Consider the following 27848-nt stretch of genomic DNA (forward strand, 5'->3'; position numbering starts at 1 on the left):
TGAATCCGGGCTGTAGCAACTGGGCTAACAGGAATCCGGAAACCCGGGCTGTAGTAGGCTAGCAGGACTCCGGAAGTCACCGCGTGACATTTCCCCGAAGGGACAGACACAGGAACGAAGTGGTTCACATGCCGGCCTGTCTAAGTGTTCCGAAGCAGTAGCGACTGGGCTAGCAGGACTCCGGTAAGCCGGGCTGTAGCAGACTAGCATGGCTCAGTGGAAGCACCAGACTACATTTCCCTATAAGAGAGGCTACCAAGGATAAACAACTAGGTTGTCGGATCCCACACATACCAAGCATTTCAATCATACACACAATATGCCCGATATGTGTAAATACAACATGGCATCACAACAAAACTCTACAACTCAAGGTATTTATTCATTAGGCTCCGAAGAGCCAGATATTACAAACGTGGGTCTGTTGACCCAACATACAAAGCAAACAAGCAACAAGCACATGCGGAAGCTTAACTTGTCTGAGTACAGACAACTACAAATGAAAAGACTGAGAAGTCTGACTATCTACAAGACCCTGCCGAGGGCACAAGATCGTAGCTGAGGTAACAAGCTAAATGTCGAAGTCCATGCGGAACTACTAGTGAGACTGAAGTCTCTATACAAAAACATAAAATAAGCAAACATGAGTACAGATGTACCCAGCAAGACTTACATCAGAACTAGCTACATATGCATCAGTATCAATAAAGGGGTGGTGGAGTTTGACTGCAGCAAGCCATCTTTGAATCGGTGGCTATCCTGAACTATGACTGCAAATTACTCTTTTGAGGTGGCGCACACGAGTCCACATATTCACCATATCAATACACCACTATGGATCCGCTCTCGTCTCCCTACGAGGACGCCATCCATAACACTCATGCTTATCTTGCGCATTTTAGAGTATCCACTTTCACTTGTCTATGAACTGTACAGGCAACCCAGAAGTCCTTTACCGCGGACACGGCTATTCGAATAGATCATTTATAACCCTGCAGGGGTGTACTTCTTCACACACGCTCTCGCCACTTACCACCATGTACACGTCGTGTATCTCGGCAACCTTCAAGCGGAAGCCTGGCGAGGGAGTCGGCCACAACCTGACTAACCACACAAGTCTCTAGTCCAGGTTTATCGCCTATTCGGGTTCCATCCACGAGGAGATCCGGCCGGGGTTTCGCTCACAGCCCCAAACGATGTGTGCAGGGTTCCTGAGACACAAAACGGGCGCCCGGTACACCGGGCCACGGTGTATCTACCGCATCATAGCACACCCCTAGGGTCAGCGCTATGCACGGCCTCCAACACATATCCTACAAACACCAGAAACTAGTTGCAACTCCTGGACAGAGATCAAGGCAATTAATAAGTCGAGAGGGTCCATTGGTTTCGGGCCCAACGCGTGGTAGTAGCTGTTCATGGATCACAAACACAAAACTCAGTTCCTGAGGACGGTTTCAATGAGACAACCCACCATGTACTCCTACATGGCCTCTCACCGCTACCTTTACCAAATCGTGTTCACACACTTAGCTCTCAATAGTAGAACATGTTCACACACCTCCAATTCATCCCCGATGAATCAGACCTGACTCAACTCTAAGCCGTAGCAGGCATGACAAAAAGCATGAATGAGTAGGCACATCAGGGCTCAAACAACTCCTACTCATGCTAGTGGGTTTCATCTATTTACTGTGGCAATGACAGGTCATGCAGAGGAAAGGGGTTCAATTACCGCAGCATGTAACAGTTGAATCGTTGTTGTCCTAATGCAGTAAAAGAGAGCAGGAGCGAGAGAGTGGGATTGTATCGGAATGAACAAGGGGGGTTTTGCTTGCCTGGCACTTCTGAAGATAGTATAGTTCTTCATCGGTGTCATCGAACTCATCATTGAAACTACGTCCGCTGAGAGGGGACAAATACCGGCAAACAAGGAAGAACACAATCAATGCAATGCAACAATTATGATGCATGATAATGACATGGCAAAATGAGTGTGTTGGGCTAATGCAACTACAACTAGATGGGTTTGAGCCATTTTGAAACAAAGATTCAACCCCAAACTCATCTTATGAATTTAAATAGTGCTTTATCATGTTTTGATATAAACAGCAGGGTTAAGTTGCTTTAACATGCATGAAACCAGTACAGATGGATAGATTGGATTTTCTGATAATTTTTCATATATAAATCTTTTCTATCTGAGTTATAGATTAATTTCTATGATTTTTTTAAGTATAGGGTATTTTCTGAAAATAAATAAATCATTTAGATTTATTTAAATTCCAGAAAAGGCTTTATGACGTCAGAGTGACATCGTCACTACGTCAGCAAGTCAAAGGCGCCAACCCAGGTCAAACCTGACCATTTGGGCCCACTAGTCAGTGACTCAGTGCTGCCTAGGGTCACAGATAGGTGGGGTCGGGTCAACAGACACATCAACAGAGTCAACTCTGTCGCGTGAGTCCCGCTGGGTTATAAACTAATCAAAACAGAAAATAAACCCGGTGTTAATTAGGCGTGGGGCCCAGCTGTCTGTGTCACAGGAGGGTTTAATTAATGGGTCATTAGCCACTAATGATGCCCACGTCACCTAAACGGCGATTAGCCGCCGGTGCAAAGCAGGACGCGGCGGCGCTCCTCGTCCGGGCGACTCCGGTGATGAGAGCGTGCACGGCTGGGCTCAACGGGTGTAGCGCAACGAGGCGCGTCGGGTGGTGGTCGTGGGTGGTGCCGGGGCGGAGTACGGCGGCGACGGCAAAGACGACAGAGGTGGCCGGGGCACGGCTATGCGCGGGCGCGGTGCTGTAGCTCGAGGGCGAGCGAACGGAGGTGCTAGTCAGCACCTAAAGGGCAGCAGGAGCATGCCGGAGCAACTAGTAGGAGCGGAGGGTCTCGGGGGCACGGAGCTCGCCGGCCATGGCAGACGGCGGCTACGGGTGCTCGCGGGGCAGCGGCTACGGGGCGTGCGCGAAGGAAAAGGCAAAGGGGAGAGGTTCAGTGGCTCACGGCGATTCGTAAGAAGGAGACGGCGAGCTCGAGGAGGGGCTGATGACGATGGGAGGTCGCCGGCGATCTCGGGGCAGAGGCGGCGAAGATGGCAGTGCAGAGGGTGATGCAGGACGTACGGTGTCGTGCGAGTTGACGAAGAGGCGCGGGAGATGGAGGCGGAGCCCGTGGATTTGTCGGTAAGGTGAGGGGGAGGCGGTGGCCACGGCAACGGCGAGCGGTGGTGACGGCAACACTTTCGGTGAGGTGGGGAACGGCGAGGGAGGGAGCAAGGGGAAGAGTGAGCGAGCCGGAGGGATTGGGACGGCACCGAGGAAGTCGGCCACGCGTCCAGGGGCTCGTCGGCAAGCAAGAGGTGGCCGGGCGTGCGCTGGCGTGCGTCGGCCACGCGCTCGTCCTCCTGGCAAGGAGGAAGATGACAGGGGAGGGGGCCAGGCGAGCTGGGCCACATAGTGTTGGGCCGGCTGGGGGTGCCAGGTAAGCCAGGTAAGTTTCTCTCTCTCCTTTATTTTCTGATTTCTATTTCTTTTATTCTGTTTTGAATTAGTAAAAATACTAATCCATTTTGTAAAATCCTGAACATAATTTTGGGCAGTGTTTGGATTATTTCCAACAACCCACAACTAGTTTCAGAATTATTAGAGCATTTAAAAATATTTATAGGATTTAAATGCTCCAATTCAAATACGATATGAGTTAATTCAAAGATCCAGAATGTCCTAGAAATATATTAATCATTTTTGGCAGAGGTTTTCACCTTTATCAGAAATCATGAACATTTTCAAAGGTCATTTTGGGTTCTTTGAAAAAGATTTTTGGATTGAACCTAGTTGAGTTCCATTTGGTGCTAGGGTTTGAACATCCCCATTTCAGCTTTACATAAAATTTAGACATGATGCAACAGACAAGTGCTAGCCTAGTGCAAGGTAAAGCTAGGGATGTGACAACTGTTCCTCTCCACCGTCGACCCCCTCGAGCCTCCACGGGCTACTGTTCATCCACCGTCGACCTCCTCCAGCCTCCACCCGCGACTGTTAATCCACGGGCTCCTGTTCATCCAGCCTCCACCGCACGCTACTCCACCGGCTACTGTTCAACCAGCTTCTCCACGGGCTCCTGTTCAACCACCCCTCCACGGGCTCCTGTTCAACCACCCCTCCACGGGCTACTGTTCATCCAGCCCTCCACGGGGTGGTCCTGTTCATCCAGCCCTCCACAGGGTCCTGTTCAGCCAGCCCCAACCGGCTCGATCGATTGGGGTCCTGTTCATCCAAAGGAAACACCACGGGGTCATGTTCATCCACCCCCACCAGGAACTGTTCATCCAAACCCCCAGCAACACTCACTGTTCATCCCGAGGCAGCATCGATCGGCTTCAGTTAGCAGCAGTAGCGAAGGAATCGCTCGATCAGGTTCAGTTAAGAGCCATCGATCGATCGCTCGGGTTAAGTAACGCATAGCCTGCACTGCAATCGCTCGGGTTCAGCTAGAGCCCAACGCCTCGCTCAGGTTCAGTTAGAGCCCAACGGCTCGCACCCACGCGCGTGCGTGTGCGAGAGAAATGCGCATCGCTCGGCCCCGACCACCCACCGTAACAGGGAACACCCCGATATTTTCCTCGCCCTCGCTTCTACCACGGTTTTCCTGTCATGGACGGCCCAAACAATGTCATGCAGCTGCGTCTCCGGCCCGCCCAGGACGAAAAGCCCATTTCCTTTCTTGATTTTTTGTCCTAGAAGTAGGAGCCCACCACATCTATGATGATACCGGGTTTTGTCACAATTATCGTCATAGAAGTGTCATAAGTATGACAGAAAAAAATTTCGTTCAGCCCAAAATGTCACGGATGTGTCTTTTTTTTGTAGTGTAGTAAATTGGAACAGAGGTAGTTGTTTTTTTTTATCAAAGAAGGGTTTCCCCCTTCCGATTTTCATTACTGAAAACCAACATCTAAACCACAGTATTTTCCCTAGAACTACCAGGTTCTACATCTCGCAACATAAACCCATACAACCATATGCCAAGGAGGTAGTAGTTATGAATTCCATTTTCGCTCCATACCAATCGTTCTAAAAACTACTTAGTACTTATAACGCGCCATTGAATATCGGAACTCTTACCCCGCTAAAAAATGATATTCTAAACATGGCTACTCGATCTGTGGCAACTGGCGAGCCACCGCCTCCAGGTCGTTCACCTGTGGCCCCGACCATCAACTCCTACGGTTCAAATTATCACGCGAGCTGACTATTCCTACAAAGGTGTGCTCCACCAGGTACCTGGTACTCGCGCATGCAGCATCGTGCACCTAGGGTTTTAGGGTTTATTTGTTAATGGTGCCTTTACGTAACTCTCATGCGTGCGAGACAGCGAGAGACCGACTGCGTGTGTGCGCCTCTTCACTTCGTATATGTACTCCACCATTTGTCTGGTGTCCAAAAAATTATACAGTGGTAATAACTACTAGCAATGTGCCAATGCGTTGCCACACGATCAAAGTAGATTAACACATATTCACCGATTTGATAGAAAAAAGAGTCTAGTTTTGAAATACGTGTATCACTAAAAAATTCTTACGTTTCACTCAAAATATATTCCGTTGGCAGTTTTGATGAGATCAGGGAATGTTGTTGGTTTCAAGATTTGAGAAGTGGTATATCTCTAATTTCTATTCGTACTAGCAAGATGCCCATGCGTTGCACGGAACATCGAGATCTTGTGGGAGAAAAGGATGGATGAGGGAAGGCCTTATCTGCAAATGTGGAGAGGAGTGTAGGTAAATTGCCATAGTTTCCTTCTATCCGCCAGATATAGATCGGACGGCCTATATTGCAGGATGGCAGGCACACCATCATCACCAACTATGCTTTTTATAAGAGTTCGAGATAAAAACAGAGTTGGTGATGATGGTGTGCCTACCATCCTGCTATATAGGCCATCCAATTTATATCTGACGGATAGGAAGGAAACTATGGCAATTTTGCAAAAAGATACCCACACCCCTCTCCACATTTGCAAATAAGGCCTTCCCTCATTCATCCTTTTCTTCCACAACATAAATTACTCATACAAATGCATCTTGATGTTCCGTGCAACGCATGGGCATCTTGCTAGTTATTGCAAAAAGCCCATGTGTGTGTGTGCGTTGTGTGTGTGAGAGAGAGGGAGAGAGGAGGAGGACGGAGTGCATGTGTGACAAAGACACAAAGAGTGTGTGTGCGAGAGGTATCAACTTAAAATGAGGCAATAGTGTGTGTGTGTGCACGATCGAGAGGGCGTGTCTCAAGAAGGGACGAAAAAACTACATAGATACAAGGAGCGCAAGACAGACATGTACGCGATAGTGGAAGCACGAGTGTGCGGGTGTATAAACCTATCTGGAGGCTAGTCGATCAATTATGTGAGAGAAATACGAGTCAGGGATGCGAAAGCGAGAGTTTTGTGTGTGTGAGAGAGAGAGACGATAGTCGGGAAGGGGAGTGGAAGCAGGAGTTGTGTGTGTGAGAGAGAGAGCGGGGGGAGTTTGTCTGATCGGTAAACAAATGAATAATGTAAGTTTATAACTGGGATGCAGACGGAAAGGAGACTGCAACAAATGTTGTGTCTGTAGCAGAGAGTAATTTTAGTGGTATGAGTCATATCTAGAGACATATATGGTGTGTGAGAGAACCCCATAGAGAGAAAGACAAAGTGAAAGATGAGTGAGACTGTGTGTGTGGCGGTGAAAAAGAAAGCTTAGGTACATAGTGATACCAGAGAATGGTAGAGACGTGAGAGATAATGAAAACCGTGTAATGTATAATGATAGGGAGAGTGCAATACTTCTCAAGGGAGACGTTGAGAGACCATGTTTGCAAAGATAGGAGAAACATGAAGTGAGCGTGCGGGTGAGCTAGAGAAAAGAGAATGATAGCTACATGAAGGAGCATGCCAGAGAGATGGGCGTGAAAGGAGTCAGCATAAAAGGGATTCAGCTATTTGAATTCGAGATGATGATACATGTAATTCATACTCGAACGAAAATTGACCTATCAAACATGCATACTCATATGAATTCACGCGCATCTATGTTATTTAATATGTAGATATTACTGATCCATACATTTTAGTATAACATAATTTGGTTTAATTTTTTTTGAATTCAACCTTATGATTTTGAGATCATTGTATTTGTAAATCATATTATATACATATAAAGGAGCAGAATTCTTTGTTGTGCCTTTGAAAGTATATATATAAAATGATGTATACAGAATTTTATTCGAATCGCAAATGGATCCAGGCCGAACAAAAATAGAATACAAACTGGACTCGAATTGAGTTGGCACGGTAAACGTGCACTCTTGCTCTGCAAAAATTTGAATGAAGCGGGGAAAGTTGCAGTAACCGCCCAAAACTAAAATCTGCAAGATGGAAATTACTGCCTATCCCTCACACGCAAAGCCTATTGGCTCGATTTCTATAGGTTTCGATAGGGGTAGGTTTGTAATTTCACTCAAACATAACATGACCGCCTCTCACCCGGATTCATACACGGTGGGTGCCAAAACACAGTGTCTCCTCGGCCAAAATCGACTCCCTCCCCGAATCATACACGGTGGGCGCCAAAAAGAAACTCTCGTCGGCAAATATTCGATGTACGCGAGATTACCGTCCTATCCCCAACCGACTAATATTGTTGTGATGTAGGAAATTTTAAAAGGGGGCTAAGTTTGTAAATTTCCTCGCATTTGGGACAAGCGTGCCCTAAAGACGTGGTTCCCCCCTTCCTCTCTCCCTCCATTTCCCCATTCATACTCCGTGGGCGCCAAAACAGCTTCTCCACCCCAGCATCCTCCGTCTGCCACCCCATCCACCACCGTCCTCCTCCATCATGCCAGAGCTGATACCCCGACGCCGTCGTCCATTACAAGAGATCGATCTCTCTCATCCGCAGCTTCGGACCGGGATCCTTGCATCCCGTCCTCTCGCTTCATCCCCGCCGTCGTCCACCTTGCCGGTGCCGCTCCTACGACCGTCTCGTCCACCGCGCCCTGCCGCCACCGTTTACCCTCCTAGATCTACTTCCACGCCGCCGCAGCCATCCCTACCGCAACACCGTCAAATTCTCAGCAGATGCATACACGACGCCACACCAGAGGCGGTACTCTTTCCTATCTGCTCAACTTATTTATCGCAGCAAGAAAATAGATTGCCACTGCTTTACTCTGATTTCTTGTCCATCACTTAGTTGCTAGTTGAAAGCAAACATTGGTTGTGAAGTTGCCTTTATACGGTTTGCACCTTCAGATCCGCCATGGCACGCTCAACACTATACTCGCAATGCTTATGGTTTTCTCCTTTTATATTCCCCACTAGTTAAATGACAGTAGACTAAATTTCAAAATTGGGTCAGTCAATTTTTCAGAGCTCGCCGGAGTTCACTGGTGCGAATGAAGGGGCTCGTGTGGGGACGGTGGTTGTGGGGGCGGTGGTGGGGCCTCGCCGAATGAAGAAAACTCCACGCGGGTGGGGGTGGGGGTGGGGGTGGCGGAGGAACACAGGCGGTGGGGGCGGTTCAGGGGAGGGCTGGGGGTCGGCGCCGGTGGTTTGGCCGGCGGCCCGTGCGGTGTTCTAGATGGGAATAATCAGAGACGAGGAAGAAGAAGGGTTAGGAGACGTAGGATCTTCATCCAACCGCCTGAAATGGTTGATTGACCCAAATGACAAAAGTCACGCGACTTGCATGCAGACATGCCTTTATATTCAGTACTATCATCATACCTGCTTAGCACTGCTCCTGAATCCATCAAGCTAAACAACGTGGGACTCAAAATTCCAAACTTGTTGCTCAAATACGAATCTGATATGATGCTGATATTACTAAATCAAATAACGTTTAATTGGTCAGCTAATGTTCCTACTTTTCTTTTGAAAAGCACGTGCACCACATATAAAGAGACAGTAGGGAGTTGCATTCTTAATGCGCTCTGGTTCATCATGTGTGGGCACTGCGCAACAAACATTTTATTATGCAAAATCTGCTTGCTCTTCTTTAGCATGTTCCTCTTCTGTTCTTTCTTAATAAGTACTCTCTCCGTTCCTAAATACAAGTCTTTGTATAGATTCCACCATGGACTACATATGGAGCAAAATGAGTGAATCTACACTCTAAAATGTATTTGTGTACATCTGTATGTGATCCATAGTGTAAATCTCTACAAAGACTTATATTTTGGATCGGAGGGAGTATGATAGTAGTACAATATGTTCCTTGTAGTGAAGATGAGCAGGGACATTTGCAGTGTAGAGGTCTATATGGTCGGTTGTGATGGACACTTTGAACTCTTCGGGCCTCTTTGATTCGTAGGATTTTGTAAACATAGGAATAGGATTTGTAGTGGCCTGCCCATTTGAATCCTATAAGATTAGCAAGGAAATGCGGGGAACTGTGTCGCCTTTGAGAGTTACACTGATATTAACAGTACCGCACCTTCAGTTGATGAGAGCTGGCATCCGACGCCTTTCTAGCCGTACTGGCAATACTAGCACATATATACTAGCAAGTTCCACTTTGCTGATTTTACTCCTGATGCTTACGGTTTTCCCGTTATATCTACACTATGATCTGTGTAGCTGCTATGTGTCACACTAGCGGCAGTCAACTCTTGAAGCTAAACAACACACCAATCATAAGTCGAAAGCTTACTTCTTCAAATACGAATTGTGATATGATACTGAAATTAGTTAACAAACACACATTTAATTGGTCAGGTAATGCTCCCACTTTATTTTCCAAATGCATGTGGCCACATATAGAGAGATAGCATGGAATTGCATTTCTTTGGGCGCTGTGATTCATCATGAGTGGGCAACCAACATTGTATGCAATGCAGCGGAACCTCAAGAATATGCTTTCTCTTCTGTTCTTTAACATGTTCCTCTTTTGTTATTCTGTATTTAGTACGTACTTTATGTTCCTTGTCCAGAAGGGGAGCAGGGACATCTGCAGTCAACAGCTGATAGAGCTGGCCTATAATCGATAGGTTTTCAATTAGTAGCGGCAATACAACACCATATTTTCCAGCCAGTTCCACTTTCTCGATTTATATATCGTGGTTATGGTGTACCCCATTTATGTACACTACGATCTGCCTACTTGTTGTGTGCTCTTGTTATCAGGGTTTGGCAATAAACTCTCTATACAGTATATTATGAACCTATCATCTGCCAACTATCCTTACTTCTAGACCTATTTTTTGTGTACTTGTGCCAGATTATATTAATACACGCACCATATCACAACACACATGAGCTCTCTCATTAGAATCCAGTGATAGCACACAAGGGTTTACAGGGGTGCCCCTATATTAGAATATCCTCTGCATTACAAAGATAATCTCACTACTATTAATGTTTTCATGGTTCTCAGATATTATACGTAGTTACAGTGAATATCAGAAACTGCGCATCAGAAGAATATTGTGGAACGCTGCAATGACTTACAAAATTGGCACCAAGGCATTGAGTGCCATTCTCGATGCAATGAGACTCATACGCTCCCCACCTGTAGATTCTTGTTTAGAATATGATCCTAATGACTATTCTAACCTCGAGGAGTCAAAGGAAGATGGCCTGTCCTATTCACCCATCAAGGTGCCTGTTCTAATTTGGCAAAGTTTTATTGATTGCGCATATCTTACATATGTTGTCTTGCATTTCTTCTACTTTGTTGCACCCCCATCTGTTTAGTTTACGCATCATATATGTCAAGATGCCATGCCCATCCATTATCAATACATATTGTATCTGTCATCATACCATGTTTTTTCACTCAAATGTTGTTCTTGTGCATCAGACATCAAAAAGGAAGAGGGTGATTGCCGAACCTGAAGGAGCACCAGCAAAGTCCTTGAAAAACGTGGTGGTGCCGGAGAAATTAGACAGCACCCCACTTATATTAGCTGTACAACCAGTGACACAAAACGTAGGACCGACTCCAGCAGACTATACCCATACTTCACTGGCCACACCACTAGCCCCACCACACACCTGCACTCTAGCAAAAGGTATGCCGATTTCAGTTGCCATAGCACCAGCTGTACCACAGAAAAATCCCACTCCAGCAAAAAGTACAGCAAGTCCACCGGCCGAAGACCTATCCCAACTGTAGAGACGACCAATTCCCGCAGATTGGAACCACATTCCAGTTATTCCTAGTTTTAAAGACAATGCTTTCAATGTTGTTAGGGACTACGTTCATATATTCCCATCATGGGAAGATTATAGTGAAGACAAACACCATTTTCACATCTTCCTGTCCCACTTATGTGTAAGTGCTATTATTCATGGTGATTATTTTCCTGTTTTCTGCTGATTGAACACATCAATGATTTACATTGCATTGTTTTAAGTACGCGAGGGTCAATCTGGATAGTCATGATGAGCAAAGCTTGCTTGCGCTTTTCAAGGAAGCATTGCAGCAGTATCGGTGTTGCCTGAGGAAATCACACTTTGATGGCAAGTCTATAAACGAAGTTCCGGTGAAGACTCCTATGCTAAATTTAGAAGACATTGAATGGAAAAACCTTGTTATGTACTTGTCTCGTTCCCAGGATGAGGTACTGTCTATGATATCACATGACAATTTGAACTTCTACTTTTTCGCATGTGCCTTACGGATCTTTTTTGCAGGATATCAACTTGAAGAAGAATTCCGGTTTGAAAAGAACGACAGGATATCGCAAATATGCTACCCGCTGCTTTGCTCTTGTTAGTACCTGTTGTCCTGTATCACTGTACTTGCATACCTGATTCATTATGTGACAACAGTATGCGTGATAGCTTGCTTATCAATTGTTCGCTCCAAATTATCTGATCTGTATGAATGGTTACATTAGTGTAGTGTAGAATATATCCAATGCCAATGAAATTTTTTAGCTCTGCATTGTTCTTGTAAGTACCTACTGCCCTTTATCAATGTACTTATATTGACAGGTAGTTGTTCATGAACCATCACTCTGCAGCTTATTTTCCTTTGCCCTCCATTTTCTACGCATCAGATCTATATTTACTCTTACCATAAGGTTGGATAACACCGATGGTCCTGAAGAAGTTTAGCTCTGCATTGCTGTTGGTTGTACCTTTTGCCTGTATCGCTGTACTTACATTTATAGCTACTTGGTCATGTAGCATCACTCTTCATCTTATCTTAAATATTCTCCATTTTTTCTTATATTATCACATCTATATTTACTCTTAACAAAATGTAGAATAAAGGCAATGCTTATGAAGAATATTCTGTGGTAAACTTCTTGAATTGGCCCCCCATCAGCATGGACAAGGGCTTTATAGAGCCTGTCTTCACCAGTAATGTAAGTTTTTCCTTCTCAAGCCTTCAAACTTTGTTGTGTATATTTGGTTAGGCATGACTGCAACAGCTGTTTATTTTTGGTGTTTGCATCAAATTGCATGTTTAAAGTTTATTATGTAGTTCATAAACAAAAGTTTGTCCTTCTCAATTTAAGTTTTCAGTTGCACAACCAAGTTCCTTCTTCATACCATGTAAATTAAACTATACAAAGCAACTGATCTTCTTTTGCACTGCATGTATGCTTCTGTTCTTGATCCGTAATCCAGTGGTGTGGTGAACCTACCGACTACAGCACAATGTCATATTCTGGAATGTCTTAACTATGAACAATGTCATATCATTCTACTATTATTTAAATCGTCTCTTTATTTGCCAATCTGAAATGGGATAAATTTACAGCACACTAACCATTGATACTTATGAGTTCTTGATCTGTAATCAAGTGGTGTGATAATCCCCAAGTGCAGGGAATCATCATAGCAATTCCCAAAGGTGAAAGTGATAAGTATGGAGTGTCGAACCCACAAGGAGCTAAAGGTAAGATCAATATTCTCTCAAGTCCTATCTGCCACTGATACGACTCTACGTACACTGAACGTTTGCTTCCAACTGGAAACGAGAAATAAAACTACGTTGTGGGTATGAAGAGGATAACTTTGCATGGTATCGGAGAGCTAAAATATAAAAGTAGGTGTTGTTATCATAAAGTTAGAATATATTCCTAAATATTATAAATAGCGAGTGTGGAATAATGATGGGTCGGTGTGCGGAATTATCCTAGGCAATCGTTAACAAGACCGGTAGTCGTCATTGCAATTTCATATGAGGGAGAGGCATAAGCTAACATACTTTCTCTTCTTGGATCATATGCACTTAGGATTGCAACTCTAGCAAGCATCTGCAACTACTAAAGATCATTAAGGTAAAACCCAACCATAGCATTAACATATCAAGTCCCCTTTACCCCATACGCAACAACCCCCTTACTCGGGTTTATGCTTCTTTCACTCAAGCAACCCACTATAAGCGAATCATGAACGTATTGAAACAGCTACAACGGGAATCCCTCACGCTTGCGCCACACGGAGGGCACGATAGGACAGCACCAAAATAAAACATACAACTCATACCAATCTAGATCATCAATTAACCCAAAGACAAAGGATATCTACTCAAAACATCATCGGATGGCAACACATCATTGGATCATAATGTCGGCGTTTTGGGAACGGGGGTCCCCAGACTTGCCTTCCTGCGGCCCACGGCGTGGCTGAGCTAGCGGGCCGGCGCAGCCCATCTTCATCGACAAGGCATTCAAGACCCTCGCGAGGGGCCAAGCCTCGTGAGGCGGACGATGCAAGACCTCCTCAAGAGCGGCCTCGCCAGGGAGGCTCACGAGGGGCTGAGAGATCAAGGCAAGGCAAACCTCGCGAGGTCGTCGTGATGTGAGCCATGATGATCGAGACCAGGCGGGCGCCAGCGCGCGCAACGTCCTTGTTTCCTCTTTGGTGCCAAGGGGGCAAGCACAGGCGCGGAGTACCGAGGCATCAAGCAAAGGTTTCCATATTGGTGCAACAAGACCAAGACCAGCAGGACGGCAAGACAGAGGTCACCATGGAGCCCAAGACGGCGTCACCACCAGAGCCTTTTGCACGCGAAGACTACTTTTGTCAGGATAAGCTGTACTAGCTGTCCCCTTTCAAATTGGCCGTTGTTGGCTCCCTCCCCTCTCAATATTTGGGGAGAGGACCAGGGCCTATATAAGTAGGGCCAGCCACCACCGTAGGGGATGACTCATTCAGAGGCATCTCACCCACGCAAGTTCGTCAAGCACAAGAACTCCTCAACCTCAGGAGGCTGTTCTTCCCCTTGTACTGTTCATCATCGGCCCAAGAGACAATCCACCACCACCACACTGGAGTAGTGTATTACACCACAACGGTGTCCCGAAACAGTATAAATCTTGTGTCTTTGTCTTGTGAGTCCGTCGAGTTCTTCCGCGAGACCTCAAAGAGCTAGGGAGTGGATCAGTAGGGAGGAGATCTTCGCGCGCACCCGAATGTTCGAACCTCGAGGGTTTTGCCGGAACCCGTGATGTGACATTTGGCGCGCCAGGTAGGGGGGCGCCATAGCTTCTCTTCCGTCGATCCGCGCTCCGTCGCCACCGCGCTTCGCCCACATGACAGGCGCCCTGCCACCGACTCCGACGGCCAGCGTTGACGACGGGGCCAGGGGGCTCCGAGCCCTGGCCCCCGCCCTGCGGCGGGTGCGGTGGCCACCCAAGTTCAAGCTGGAGATGCCGCCGTGCTACGACGGCACAGCGGACCCGTCAGCTTTCCTGCTGGCATACGAGGAGGCCGTCCTCGAGGCCGGGGGTGATGACAAGGTCATGGCCAACTGGCTTCCCATGGCCCTCGCCGGTGAGCCGCGCGCCTGGCTGCTCAACCTTCCCGGATCCATGGTGGCGTCTTGGGAGGAGCTGCACGACCTCTTCACAGCCCTGCTAGGCGGCTCACAGGCGCCGCCTTCAGATTGCCACATCAAGCCGTTCCTCCGCCAGATTGGTGCCGCTTCCAAGCACTCGGGGGCTCCGCCGGGCTGGGCTGCGCCTGAGGCCGACCTCACCTTCAGCTCAGAAGACACCCCGTCACCACCACCGGCTCGGGCATGCTTCCGATGCTCTGCACGCCCACCATCTGCAACGTGGCCGTCACCAATACCCTCATCGACGGCGGCACTGGCCTCAACTTGCTCTCCGTGGAAGCCTTCAGCCTTCTTCACGTGCCGCTCGAGCGGCTCAGCCTCAGCACGCCTTTCTCAGGAGTTGGTGGCGGCGCTGCCCGCTCCCTGGGGTAGATCCGCCTTCCCGTCACCTTCGGCACGCGCGACAACTACTGTACGGAGCTAGTCGACTTCTACATCGCCCACATCGGCCTCCCGTACAACGCCATCCTCGGGTACCCAGCTCTGGCCCAGTTCATGGCGGCGAGTCATCCAGCCTACAACCTCATGAAGATGCCTTGAAGCAAAGGTGTCGTCACCGTCAAGGGGAACACCAAGGAGGCCGTGACGGCGCTCAAACTTGCCTTCAAGACCGCTGCGGCGGCGCAGCCCGTCGGCGCTGGTGCCCCCGAGGCCAAGGAGGCCGCGCCAACCAAGAAGAAGCAGCTATTCACCCAAGACAAGGCAGAAACCAAGCAGGTGCCGGTCGACGAGGACGGCTCCTCAGGAGCCACCTTCACCATAGGTGCCGGCCTCAACCCCAGCCAAGAGGAAGCGTTGGTGAAGTTCTTGCGCGCGAACAAGGATATATTCGCATGGGAGCCCAATCAGCTGGTGGGGGTCCCGAGAGAGGTGATTCAGCACCACTTAAGGGTATGCCCCAATGTGCGCCCTGTGAAGCAGCGAGCAATCGGCAGTCCACGGAGAAGCAGGCCTTCATCGTCCAAGAGACCCGCAAGTTGGATGCGGCAGGTGCCATTCGTGAAGTTAGGTACCCCGAATGGCTGGCGAACCCCGTCATGGTGCCGAAGAAAGGCGGGAAGGAGCGAATGTGCGTCGACTTCACCAACCTCAACAAGGCGTGCCCTCAAGATCTGTTCCCTCTTCCGTGCATCGACCAGATCATCGACTCCACCGCTGAGTGCGACCTACTGTGCTTCCTGGATGCGTTCTCAGGGTATCACCAAATCAAGATTGCGGTGGAAGATGTAGAGAAGACAGCCTTCCTGACCCCGTGTGGGGTGTACTTCTACACCTATATGCCCTTCGGACTGTGCAACGCGGGTGCGACCTTTCAGCGGTTGATGCACATCACTTTAGGGCGGCAGCTCGGGAAAAACACGGAGGCCTACGTCGACGACATTGTGGTGAAGTCTCGGGAGGCGAGAACCTTGATCCAAGACCTGGAGGAGACGCAAGATCAGGAAGGCGCAGCAAGAGCCATAGCGGCAGCAACGGAAGACCAAGCCCGGCAGGACGACGCCGCAGAAATTCCCGCCAGCGATCAGGCGCCAGGGGTCCCGCCACCTCAGGAGGCACCCCAGCTTTCACAAGACGCGAGCCTCACCACACGCCGGTCCTCGTCGAGCACCCGGTGTATTTCTTCAGCACGGTGTTGAGGGACGCGAGGGCACAATATCCCATACCTCAGAAGCTCCTGCTCATGCTCCTGGTGGCCTCGCGCAAGTTGCGGCACTACTTCCTAGGCTACCCTATCAAGGTCGTCTCGGCCTACCCATTGGAGAGGGTGCTCAGGAGCTCCAACTCCGCTGGGAGGGTCGCTGAGTGGAACATCGAGCTGCAGGCGTTCCAGTTGGAGTTCAGCACTACCAGGGTCATCAAGGGAGCCGCGCTCGTTGATTTTGTGGTGGAATGGACGGATGCCCCGGCACTTGAAGTGGGCGAGGACCGGTCCACCTCGCCAGGAAGTGAGGCGCCCGACGGATGGGTCATGTATTTTGATGGTGCCTTCGTGCACTAGGGCGCGGGGGCTGGAGCAGTACTCATCTCGCCCACGCAGGACAAACTCTACTACACTGTGGAGCTCTGTTTTCAGCAGGGCGAGAAGGTCTCCAACAACATCACAGAATACGAAGGCCTCATAGCTGGCTTGAAGGGCGCGGCAGCTCTAGCGGTAAAGCGCCTCAACGTTAGGGGCGACTCACAGCTCCTAATCAACTTCTCCAACAAAGTATATGAGCCAAAGGACGAGCACATGGAGGCGTACCTCGCAGAAGTACGTAAGATGGAAAAGCAGTTCCTAGGCCTGGAGGTGCAACATGTGCCCCGTGGCACCAACAAGGAAGCCGACAACATCGCCAGGAGGGCATCCAAGCGGCAGCCCCAAGAGCCTGGCGTCTTCGAGGAGCGGCTCTTCAAGCCGTCAGCGACGCCACCACTTTCAAGAACGGCACGGCCTCGGGAGGAGCTCCCACAACCGCCTGCCACGGGAGCCCCAGCTTGTGCCCAATCTCAGGAGCTCGCTTGCTCTTGGCGCTCGAGCCCCAAGAGGGATGTTGGACCAAGGAATTCAAGGAATATCTGATGCAAGGGGCGAAACCGGAGAAGGAAGAGGACGCAGAGCGTGTGGCCCGGCAAGCCACGGCATATTGCATCCAAGACGGTGAGTTGTACAGGAAGTGACCAAATGATGTTTCGCTGCATTGCATTTCAAGGGACCAGGGGAAGGAGCTGCTGATTGACATACACGGCGGGGACTGCGGACACCACTCGTCGTCACGGACTCTCGTCGGCAAGGTGTTCCGCAGTGGATTCTACTGGCCCACGGCGCTCAACGACGCAACTGAGTTGGTGAAGTCCTGTGAAGCTTGCCAGTTCCACGCCAAGCATATCCATCAGCCAGCTCAGGGCCTCCAGACTATACTGCTCACATGGCCGTTCGCGGTCTGGGGGCTGGATATCTTGGGCCCATTCCCTTCAGCGCCAGGGGGCTACCACTACCTCTAGGTCGCCATCGACAAGTTCACCAAGTGGGTGGAAGTGGAAGCCGTCCGCACCATCCCAGCTGGTTCCGTGGTTAAGTTCATCAAGGGCCTCGTGAGCCGTGTCGGGGTCCCCAACCGCATCATCACCGACAACGGCTCGCAGTTCACCAGTAACCTCTCCAAAACATACTGTGCTAACCTTGGAACGGAGATCAGCTACGCTTCGGTGGTCCACCCCAGGAGCAATGGCCAGGCTGAACGCGCCAACGCGGAGGTCCTGAGAGCACTCAAGACCAAGACCTTCAAGAAGAAGCTCGAGGCCTGCAGCAGGGGCTGGCTTGACGAGCTCCAGTCCGTGCTGTGATCCATCCGCACCATCGCCACTAAGCCGTCGGCCGAGACCCCGTTCTTCCTTGTCTACGTAGCCGAAGCGGTGCTCCCTCATGAGGTCAAGCATTGCTCCGCACGGGTCCAGGCGTTTGATGAAACGCATCAGTACGCCACGCGGGGGATGGACCTCGTACTGGGGGAGGAACGTCGCCGCGAAGCTGCACTGAGGGCGGCAAGGTACCAGCAGGCACTACCGCGATACCACTGTCGCAACATCCGCTCTAGGACTCTCGAGGCAGGCAACCTCGTCCTGAGGCGGGTCCTCTCCAGGGAAGGGTTGCACAAGCTCTCACCCATGTGGGAGGGACCGTTCAGGGTCGTCCTTATCTCCAGGCCTGGCGCCACGCGCCTGGAGTCACAGGACGGGATGCCCATCCAGAACGCCTGGAACATCCAGCACCTCCGGAAGTTCTACCCATGAAGCAAGGCCCAGTGCCTGTGAAGAAAGGCCAGTGCCTGTGAAGATGGCCCGGTGCCTATGAAGAATCGCTGCCCGTGACACTCTCACGTAATAATGAGTGGGGTTGTACACGCCCCGGATTCTCAGGAGTGCCGCCCTCGGGCCTCGGGGGCTCCCTCCCACGCCTAGTGGCAGCACTTAGCTCCGCACTGGTGAGAAGACTTGAAGACTAGACTAGGTGCCGGACGCGGCATTTCATTTGCTTTCCGTAGTTGGCTCGCCTTCTCTTAATTGAAGTTTGCTTCTGGTGTTCCTTGCTGATTTGGTAACGTCACCTTTTGCCGCCTTTTCCGAATCTAGTTCGCTTATATTCTCTCTCTCTCATACCTCGCGAGGGGGCTAGGCAGGTGCCTTCGCGAGGGTTTCTTCCTCGTGTGTTGGTCCTTCTCTCTGCCTTCGGTCTGCTTTCTCGTGAGGCACCCTCGTTCGAGCCCACAAGCCGGCACATCTCTCCTAATCCGTGCCCCTCGGGTACCGCGATATGAAGCGCTGGGCCAAGGCTCAGTGAGCAATAAGTCTCCTAGCGAGCTTCCTAACGAACTTTTTGCAGTTCCTGAGCAACCACTAAGCCAAGACCGGCACGAGGAAACAAGTGCCAAGTGAAGAAGAGTCTGCCCCGAACGCGCCAGTCTAAGTTATCTCCGCACAAAATAACGACACAGCACGGAAATGACAAGCATAGCATAATGATTGAGGAATCACAGTTCGATACACGCCCCTCCGGGCCCATATTGGTTTCATTTTGATGCAGGAAAGAAAAGAGGAACAAAAAAAGCGGCGTTGCAGCAAACCACGGGGGCAGGCCTCCAGCGACGTCCCGAGCTTAGCCGGATCCCTCCTCGCGCTGCACGGAGGCGTGGTGACGAGATGACCCGTTACCACCTTCGAAGCGAGCGCGGCGGCGTGGCGGCTGGTCGTAGCCGCCGCTGCTGGAGCTTTCGCCAAGAGAAGAGTCACCGTAGCTGGACGAGGCGCGGCCGGCGGGCTCGCCCTCGTCACGGCCATCGCTGAGACCGAGCACCTCCTCGTCGTCGTTCGTCTCGGGGCAGCACCCGGCGCAGCAACCATCTTCCCCAAACACCCTCACGTAGAGGGTCGCATCACCATCATACTTGAAATCGAGGGTGCACCGCCTGCCCAGGCCGCGCGCGCGTGCGAACGTCTTCCAACCGCGGGCCAGGGCTATGTTGCCCGCGGCAGAGACTTCAACCGCGACCCAGGAGGCCCTGCTGCAGCAGCCGTCCGCCTGCAGCCAGAGCCTGCCTGGACCAGAGGCCGGCAGCTCGTCGACGAAGAAGCGCGGAAGCTGAAGCCAGTTGCCGGCCGGATCCTCCGACTGGACAACGAACTCTGGCAGCACCTCTGCCGAGTGAAACCATGGCCGGGGAGGCCGCGCAACCACGGCACGTCTCACCTCATCGACGGGGCTGCCGCGACCGGAGAGACCCCCACCACGCGCAGCAGCCCACCCCGGGAGCGGGGGGCCACGGCGGCAGTTGTGGTGTGCTTGCGGGGACGGCTGCGTCCCCACTTGGGCGCCGGGAGCCGGGCCCCTCGCGAGGGGCCTTTCCTTTCTCCGCGGCAGAGAACCTCTTCGACGCCACCATTAGAGTCGGTGGTGTAGCAGAGGAGGAAGAAGCAGGCGGAATGGGAAGAAGTGGGGGACGGGGTCTCCGCCCCCTTCCTCATTTATAGTAGGAGAAGGCCAACCAGCGCCCCCACGATCACAGGTAATGATGGTTTTCCTTGCATGTCGCAGGGACTTGTCAAGTCGGGCAGTTGCCGAGGCAGTGTGGGGAAGCGGAGACGCCCACATCCAATCAACCGCCACGCCTCAACCGAGGCCGCAGGCTTTTGGGACCCGCGGCGCTCCGCGCTTGACCTTTGGCTTCGCCTCGAACCCAAGCCCGAGCGCACCTTGGGCTCGGGGGCTACTGTCGGCGTTCTGGGAACGGGGGTCCCCAGACTTGCCTGCATGCAGCCCACGGCGTGGCTGAGCTAGCGAGCCGGCGGGGCCCATCTTCATCGACAAGGCATTCAAGACCCTCGCGAGGGGCCAAGCCTCGCGAGGCGGATGACGCAAGACCTCCTTAGGAGAGGCCTCGCCAGGCAGGCTCACGAGGGGCGGAGAGATCAAGGCAAGGCAAACCTCACGAGGTCGTCGTGACGTGGGCCATGACGATTGAGACCAGGCGGGCGCCAGCGCGCACAGCATCCTTGTTTCCTCTTTGGTGCCAAGGGGCAAGCGCAGGCGCGGAGTACCGAGGCATCAAGCAAAGGTTTCCATATCGGTGCAACAAGACCAAGACCAGCAGGACAGCAAGCCAGAGGTCACCATGGAGCCCAAGACGGTGTCACCACCAAAGCCTTTTGCAGGCGAAGACTACTTTTGTCAGGATAAGCTGTACTAGTTGTCCCCTTTCAAATTGGCCGTTGATGGCTCCCTTCCCGCTCAATATTTGGGGAGAGGACCAGGGCCTATATAAGTAGAGCTAGCCACCACCATAGGGGATGACTCATTCAGAGGCATCTCACCCATGCAAGTTCGTCAAGCGCAAGAACACCTCAACCTCAGGAGGCTATTCTTCCCCTTGTACTGTTCATCATCAGCCCAAGAGGCAATCCACCACCACCACACTGGAGTAGGGTATTACACCACAATGGTGGCCTAAACCAGTATAAATCTTGTGTCCTTCTCTTGTGAGTCCGTCGAGTTCGTCCGCGAGATCTCAGAGAGCTAGGGCGTGGATCGGTAGGGAGGAGATCTTCGCGCGCACCCCAGTGTTCGAACCTCGAGGGTTTTGCCGGAACCTGTGATCCGACACATAATATGTGGCATAAAGCACCATGCTCAAGTAGGGATTACAGCGCGGTGCGGGAGAGTGTACCACGTAAAAGAGATGAGGATGGTGGTGATGATGGTGATGTTGATGAAGACAACCACCGCGGCGATGATTCCCCTCCCGATGGCACTGCGGCGCCACCAAGAGAGAGGAGGAGAGGTTCTCCCCCTTGTGCTTCCTCCTCCATGGCCTCCCCCTGAATGGGGAGAGGTTCTCCCTCTGGATCTTGGCCTTCATTGCGATGATGGCCCCTCCGGGATCATCCTCCATGGCCTCCGGTGATGATGGCCCCCTCCGGCAGGGTGCCAGAGAGGGCCTAGATTGATTTCTCGTGGCTACAGAGCCTTGCGGCGGCGGAACTTCCGATCTAGGTTATTTTCTGGAGGTTTGGATATTTATAGGAGAGGTTGGCGTCGAGAACAAGTCAGGGGGGCCCACGGGAAGTCCACGAGACACAGGGGCGCGCCCTTGGGGGTGGGCATGCCCTCCACCCTCATGGGGCCCACAGGCCTCCCCTCCGGTAACTCTTCGTTCCGGTATTTTTTATATTTTCCGGAAAAATTCTCCGTTGATTTTCATCGCATTCCGAGAACTTTTATTTCTGCACAAAAACAACACCATGGTAGTTCTGCTGAAAACATCGTCAGTTTGGGTTAGTTCTAATCAAATCATACCAAAATCATATAAAACTATTGTAAACATGGCATGGATATTTCATAAATTATAGATACGTTGGAGACGTATCATGGTGTCGTGAAGCTGCCAACTCCTTCACAATGTCATTTCCTGCCATGTCTTAACCCGAACAATACCATGTTGTGTTGATGCTATTTTAAACTGTGTCACTTTATTCGTCAGTAAGAAATGTGATGAATTGTCAGCACTGATACTTATATGTGCAAAACCTATCATCTGTCTGCTTGTTTATCTTTCAGAGTGAGGAGGATATAAGTGTCAAACAAGCGCCGTCTCATCAGCTTGCTCAGCTGCTTGCACTGCAGCTCCCGAGCAGGGCTAACCTTTCTTGAACACTATTGAAGTGCTGTCGGTTTTGTATATTATTTTGTCAGCGTTTTTATTTGCACTGGTGGCGATCTTTGATGCCCCGTGTATGTAATCTGCTGTCTGCTTCTGCTTTATTATCATAGTGGCGAACTTTGATGCCAAGTGGATGTAATATGCTGTAATTTCTTTATTGTATAGTCTAGGTTTTTTCTTATTAATGATGCTGCAGTTATTTTACTGTATATATATGCTATGTTCGCAGTAAACCGGCCAAACCGTAAAATTACGGTACATAATCGGGCCGTCATGCTAATCACTACATGATCGGTCTGTTAACAGGCCTAAATGTAAACTGGCCCGCTAGTAGATTTGGGCCTCTAATAGGCGAGTAAACCGACGGCCATATTTTTGCAAGAAAACTCAGTGGGCTTTTAGGAGGCTGTAAACTGGGTTGGGCCTGAAACGTGTCGAACAGCTCACGGGCCGGCAATGGGACGAAATAGACCCCGGCCCATGATTGTGCCAATCACATCACGGGCCGTTAACAGGCCAAAATAGTCTCGGTCCTTGTTTGGCCCAATCATATTATCGGCTGTGAGCAGGCCGGATGCAAACCGGGCCGTAGTTAGGCCCAACTATATGACGGGCTTTTAACAGGCCGAAATAAATATAGGGCCGAAATGTTAAACAGGCCTTTAACAAGCTGCAACTAATATCAGGCTGAATTACTAAATGGGCCTTTACCAAGTGGACCCAAAAGCATAGAGTCCAGTTGACTGGCCGAATCTGATATGGGCCATAATTTAGCCCAAAGCCTCTTAAAGGGCCGGATCTGATCTGGGTCGTAATTTCGCCCAGAACGTGGTAGGCTTTTAACGGGCCGGATCTCATATGGGCCTTTATTGGGCCCGGAACGTGGCAGGCTATTTATGGACCGGATCAAATATGGACGAGCATTTGGCCCGAAACATGGCAGCCTGTTAATGGGTCGGCCCATTAGTGTCCTCAAAATCTTGTGGGCCTATAGCTGGGCCGGCCCATTATGGTCTGCACAATCTTGTGGGCCTTTAGTTAGGCTGGCCGATTGTGGTCTGCAAAATCTTGTGGACCTAGAGCTGGGCCGGCCCGTTATGGCCCGCTAAATCTTCTGGGCCTTTAGTTGGGCCAACCCATTTAATCTTTATGGGCCACTTTTGGGCCGGTCCATGTGTCAACGTATCATAGGCGCATCTCGCCCGTTGGATGAGTGACACCTGTGCCAACGCGGAGCTGACACGTGGTTCCGTCAGCCAATGAGAATTTTACACGTGGAAAATCGGCATTGGTCGTGGCTGTTAGCGGGTTATCGGGTCCAAAACCGGACCCGATAGCTTAACGGCGTCCCGTTACGGTGGATGCCACGTGTCGGTCACCCTTGACGAAAGCACTTCTATGAGGCGTGATTTATCGTCATGGAAGTGGACACTTCCGTGATGATAATTTTGGTAATGTCATGGAACACTTCTACGACAGCACATGTATGACTATCTTGCTTCTGTCATAAATTTGTCATGGATGTACATGGATGAAAGAAAACGTGACCTACTATGACAAACACGCATCATCACGGAAGTGTATTTTTTTAGTGCCCCACTCGTCAAAAGGGGCCATTTGCCTCATGAAGTCCTCCTTGTTCGAGCATTGGTACAGGAGGCAGCCCTCCTCCGGAAGCGCGGCTGGTGCTGGGTCACGCGTCAAAAGCTCGAGCATCGCGCGCAGCATCTTGGAAGGAAGCGCAGGCACCTATAGCCTCATGGGGTCCTTGCTGCGAGTAAAGGCCCACATTGGGCGAGAATGGCGCTGGAGCGGAGCGATGCGCCACCGGATGAACTCCCTCACCACCATCGGCTGCCTCACCCCGACCTTCTTTAGCCTGGCCAGTCTAGACCAGACATGGGCAAGCCGACGGCCGACAAGCTTCACGTGCCCCCAGCCGGAGCTGGGTGCCGCCGGTGCTCGCAGGAGCAGGAGCAGTGGGCTCAGCGTATGGATGGAGCGTGAAGTCGACGCCCGAGCCAGCCGTCGCTGCCACAGCCTGGAAGGCCACACATCTCGATTACTGGTGGGCGTCGACCAGGCGAAGCGAGAAGAAATGGGGAAGCAAGGCAACGGAGGGAGCAATGCCTACCATAGCCTCGCACAGGAAGGCGAAGACAGCGAGGAGGATGATGGATTGGGGGTGCAGATGCAGCGCCTGAATCTGGTAGTGCGAGATTACGTCATTGAAGAAATCAGAGAAAGGGGGAATCAAGCTTGCCAATAGAGCGTGAAGATGGATAGGGATCTCGGTGGCCTCCATGTCAATCATAGCCCGGGAGCCGGCCGAACCTTGGCCAGCCCCTCCTGATTAATCATCGTTGACCGCTCGAGGGTGGTCTCCAAGAATGGCTGGGATTCGGCGGGAGCGCGGGCCTTTCCCTTCTTATTCGACCTGGAAGACATGGCTGAAAGGAAGGATAGGCACCAACACCGAATCTGGGAGGAAGATTGCGAATTCGAAGGAAAGAGGAGGAGTCAAGGGCGAGCACGACAAGCGATGACGGAAGAGCTACGCTAGCAACTGACGGCCGCCAAGACTAGCGGATATCAAGGCTGCATGGGGAAGTGGGGGTGCCCATGTCCCGTCAGGCGCCACGTGTCAACCGAGGCCGTAGGCGGTTGGGGCCCACGGTGCTTCGCCCTTGCCCCTTGGCTTCGCCTCAAAGCCAAGTCCGAGCGCACCTTGGGCCCAGGGGCTACTGTCCGCGTTCTGGGAACGGGGTACCCAGACTTGCCTGCCTGTGGCCCATGGTGTGGCTCCATCAACGGCCTGGTACGGCCCAGCTTCAGCATCAACAACTCAGGACCCCTGCGAGTCGCCAAGCCTCGCGAGGCGGACGACATCAAGACCTCCAGAAGGAGCGGCCACCCAAGCTGGCTCCTGAGGAGCGGAGATTTCTATGCAAGCCTCACCTCGCGAGGTTCGGATGACGTGAGCCATGATGACCAAGGCCAGGCGGGTGCTAGCGGGCGCAGTGCAGCAATTTCCTCTTTGGTGCTAAAGAGGCAAGCGCAGGCGCAGAGTCTCGAGGAATCAACCAAAGGTTTCCATTCCCATGCAACAAGACCAAGACCGCCCGGACGGCAGGATGGAGGTCACCACCGAGCCACCATAGCGTCACGACCAAAGGCTTTTGCACGCGAAAACTACTTTTGTCAGGATAACATGTACTAGTTGTCTCCCTTCAAATTTTGCCGTTGTGGGATCCCTTCCCCCCTTCATTTGGGAAGAGGACCAAGGCCACTATAAGCAGAGAAGCACCACCACCGTAGGGAGGGATCTGATCCATTCCATCCTAACACCCACCAGCTCACTCGAGTGCAAGAACACACCTCCTCCTGAGGCTGTTCTCCCACTGTACTAGTTCATCATTAGCCCCTCGAGGCCAATCCACCACAAAGCAGGAGTAGGGTTCTACACCGCAAGGTGGCCCGAACCTGGGTAAAATTGCCTTGTCTCATTTCCTTCCTGTTCATCGAGCTAGGCCGTGAGATTGGTGAGTAGGCAGACTGGGGAGGTTGAGTTCTTTGCACGCACCCCAAAGTTCGAATCTATGAAGGGTCGGCGGAGGCCGAAATCCGACAAACATGAATACAACAGTTCATCAGTACATAGAAATCATCATACATAAGAGCAGGATCCGACTACAGATGAAATCAAACAAAAAAGAAGAACGACAACCACCCTGCTAATCCCAGGCTCCCGACCCGAAAGCTATCCCTTGATGGAAGAAGAAGAAGAATTCAATAACAAGCAAGCATCGCTCTCACGTCAGATAATCGCATTACCTTACCTGCAATTGTTGTTGTAGTAATCTGTGAGCCACGAGGACTCAGCAATCCCATTACCATGGGTATCAAGACTAGCAAAGCTTAATGGGTATCGAATGGATAAGTGTTGAGGTTGCAGCAAGAACTAAGCATTATATGGTGGTTAAATTACGAGGACAAGAGTATGAAGAGTAACTACGCATGCGGTCGCAAACTAGTAATGATCAATAAGTGATCCTGAACTACTTACGAGTCAATCATAACCCCACCATGTTCTCTTCTCAAACTCACTCGAAAAGAGATGGTCATGGTTACACACACGGTTGGTGTATTTTAATTCGGATATGCTGTCAAGTTCTGTACAACCAGATATTAAAAATTCCCATCTGCCACATAACCGTGGGCACGACTTCCCAAAAGATTAAACCCTACAGGGGTGTCCCAACTTACTCCATGACAAACTCTCACGATTCGCAAAGGAAAAGCCTCCATCCCTGAACAACCCGATCAAGCTCGGAATCCCGGTTCACAAGACATTTTGACAATGGTAAAACAAATCCAGCAAGACCTCTCGACGTGCCGTCACCCTTATAGTAGCCGCATGTATCTTGTCTCAGGCCACGACAGATGAGCTAAGCTTACGGTCGTTGAGACCCAAGTTGCCTAGGGGGAGCCACAAGGTGCGCTACTTTGGACCAACACTCATGAGGAGCACTGGCCCGGGTTGTTGATTAATTATCCTCGGGGCCCGGGAAGTCCCTATGCAAGTTTTACTTGTTATTATGCAAATGGTAAAACCAATGTTGGGCCTTGCTGGAGGAGTTTTTTTGAAGCGAACTATCGATGGGGGCCCATAAGCCCCGACAGTGTTAGGAACACAAAATTAAGGAACATACATCGGTATGACGGAAACTAGGGCAGCAAGAGTGGAAAAAACACCAAGCAAAAGGCCAAGCCTTCCACCCTTTACCAAGTATATAGATGCATTAATGAAATAAGAGATATTGTGATATCCCATGATATCCATGTCTCAACATGGAACAACCTGCAACTGCACCTGCAACTAGCAACGCTATAAGAGGGGCTGAGCAAAGCGGTAACATAGCCAAACAAAGGTTCGCTAGGATGGTGGAAAAAAGGTTAGAGGTTTATCATGGCATATTGAGAGGCTTGATAAACAAGGGGTAGGTAGCGCGACATAGCGATAGCATCGAGACAACTAGCAAGCAAAGATAGTAGTGGTATCCAAGGGAATGGCCATCTTGCCTGAAATCCCGCTAGGAAGAAGACCGAATCCATGAAGTAGACGAACCAACATAGTCGAACAGATCCTCACGATCGCAATGTAACTGGAACTATCGAGAAGAATCACAACCGGAAAGAAACAAGCAACATGGTAAACAAACAAGCATAATCATGGCATGTTGCACAATCAAGTATGATGAATGTCCGGTTAAAATAGGCACGGCATGGCAAAGTGCAACAAACAATAC

Source organism: Triticum aestivum, chromosome 4D, assembly GCF_018294505.1.
Source record: "Triticum aestivum cultivar Chinese Spring chromosome 4D, IWGSC CS RefSeq v2.1, whole genome shotgun sequence".
Classification (NCBI taxonomy): domain Eukaryota; kingdom Viridiplantae; phylum Streptophyta; class Magnoliopsida; order Poales; family Poaceae; genus Triticum; species Triticum aestivum.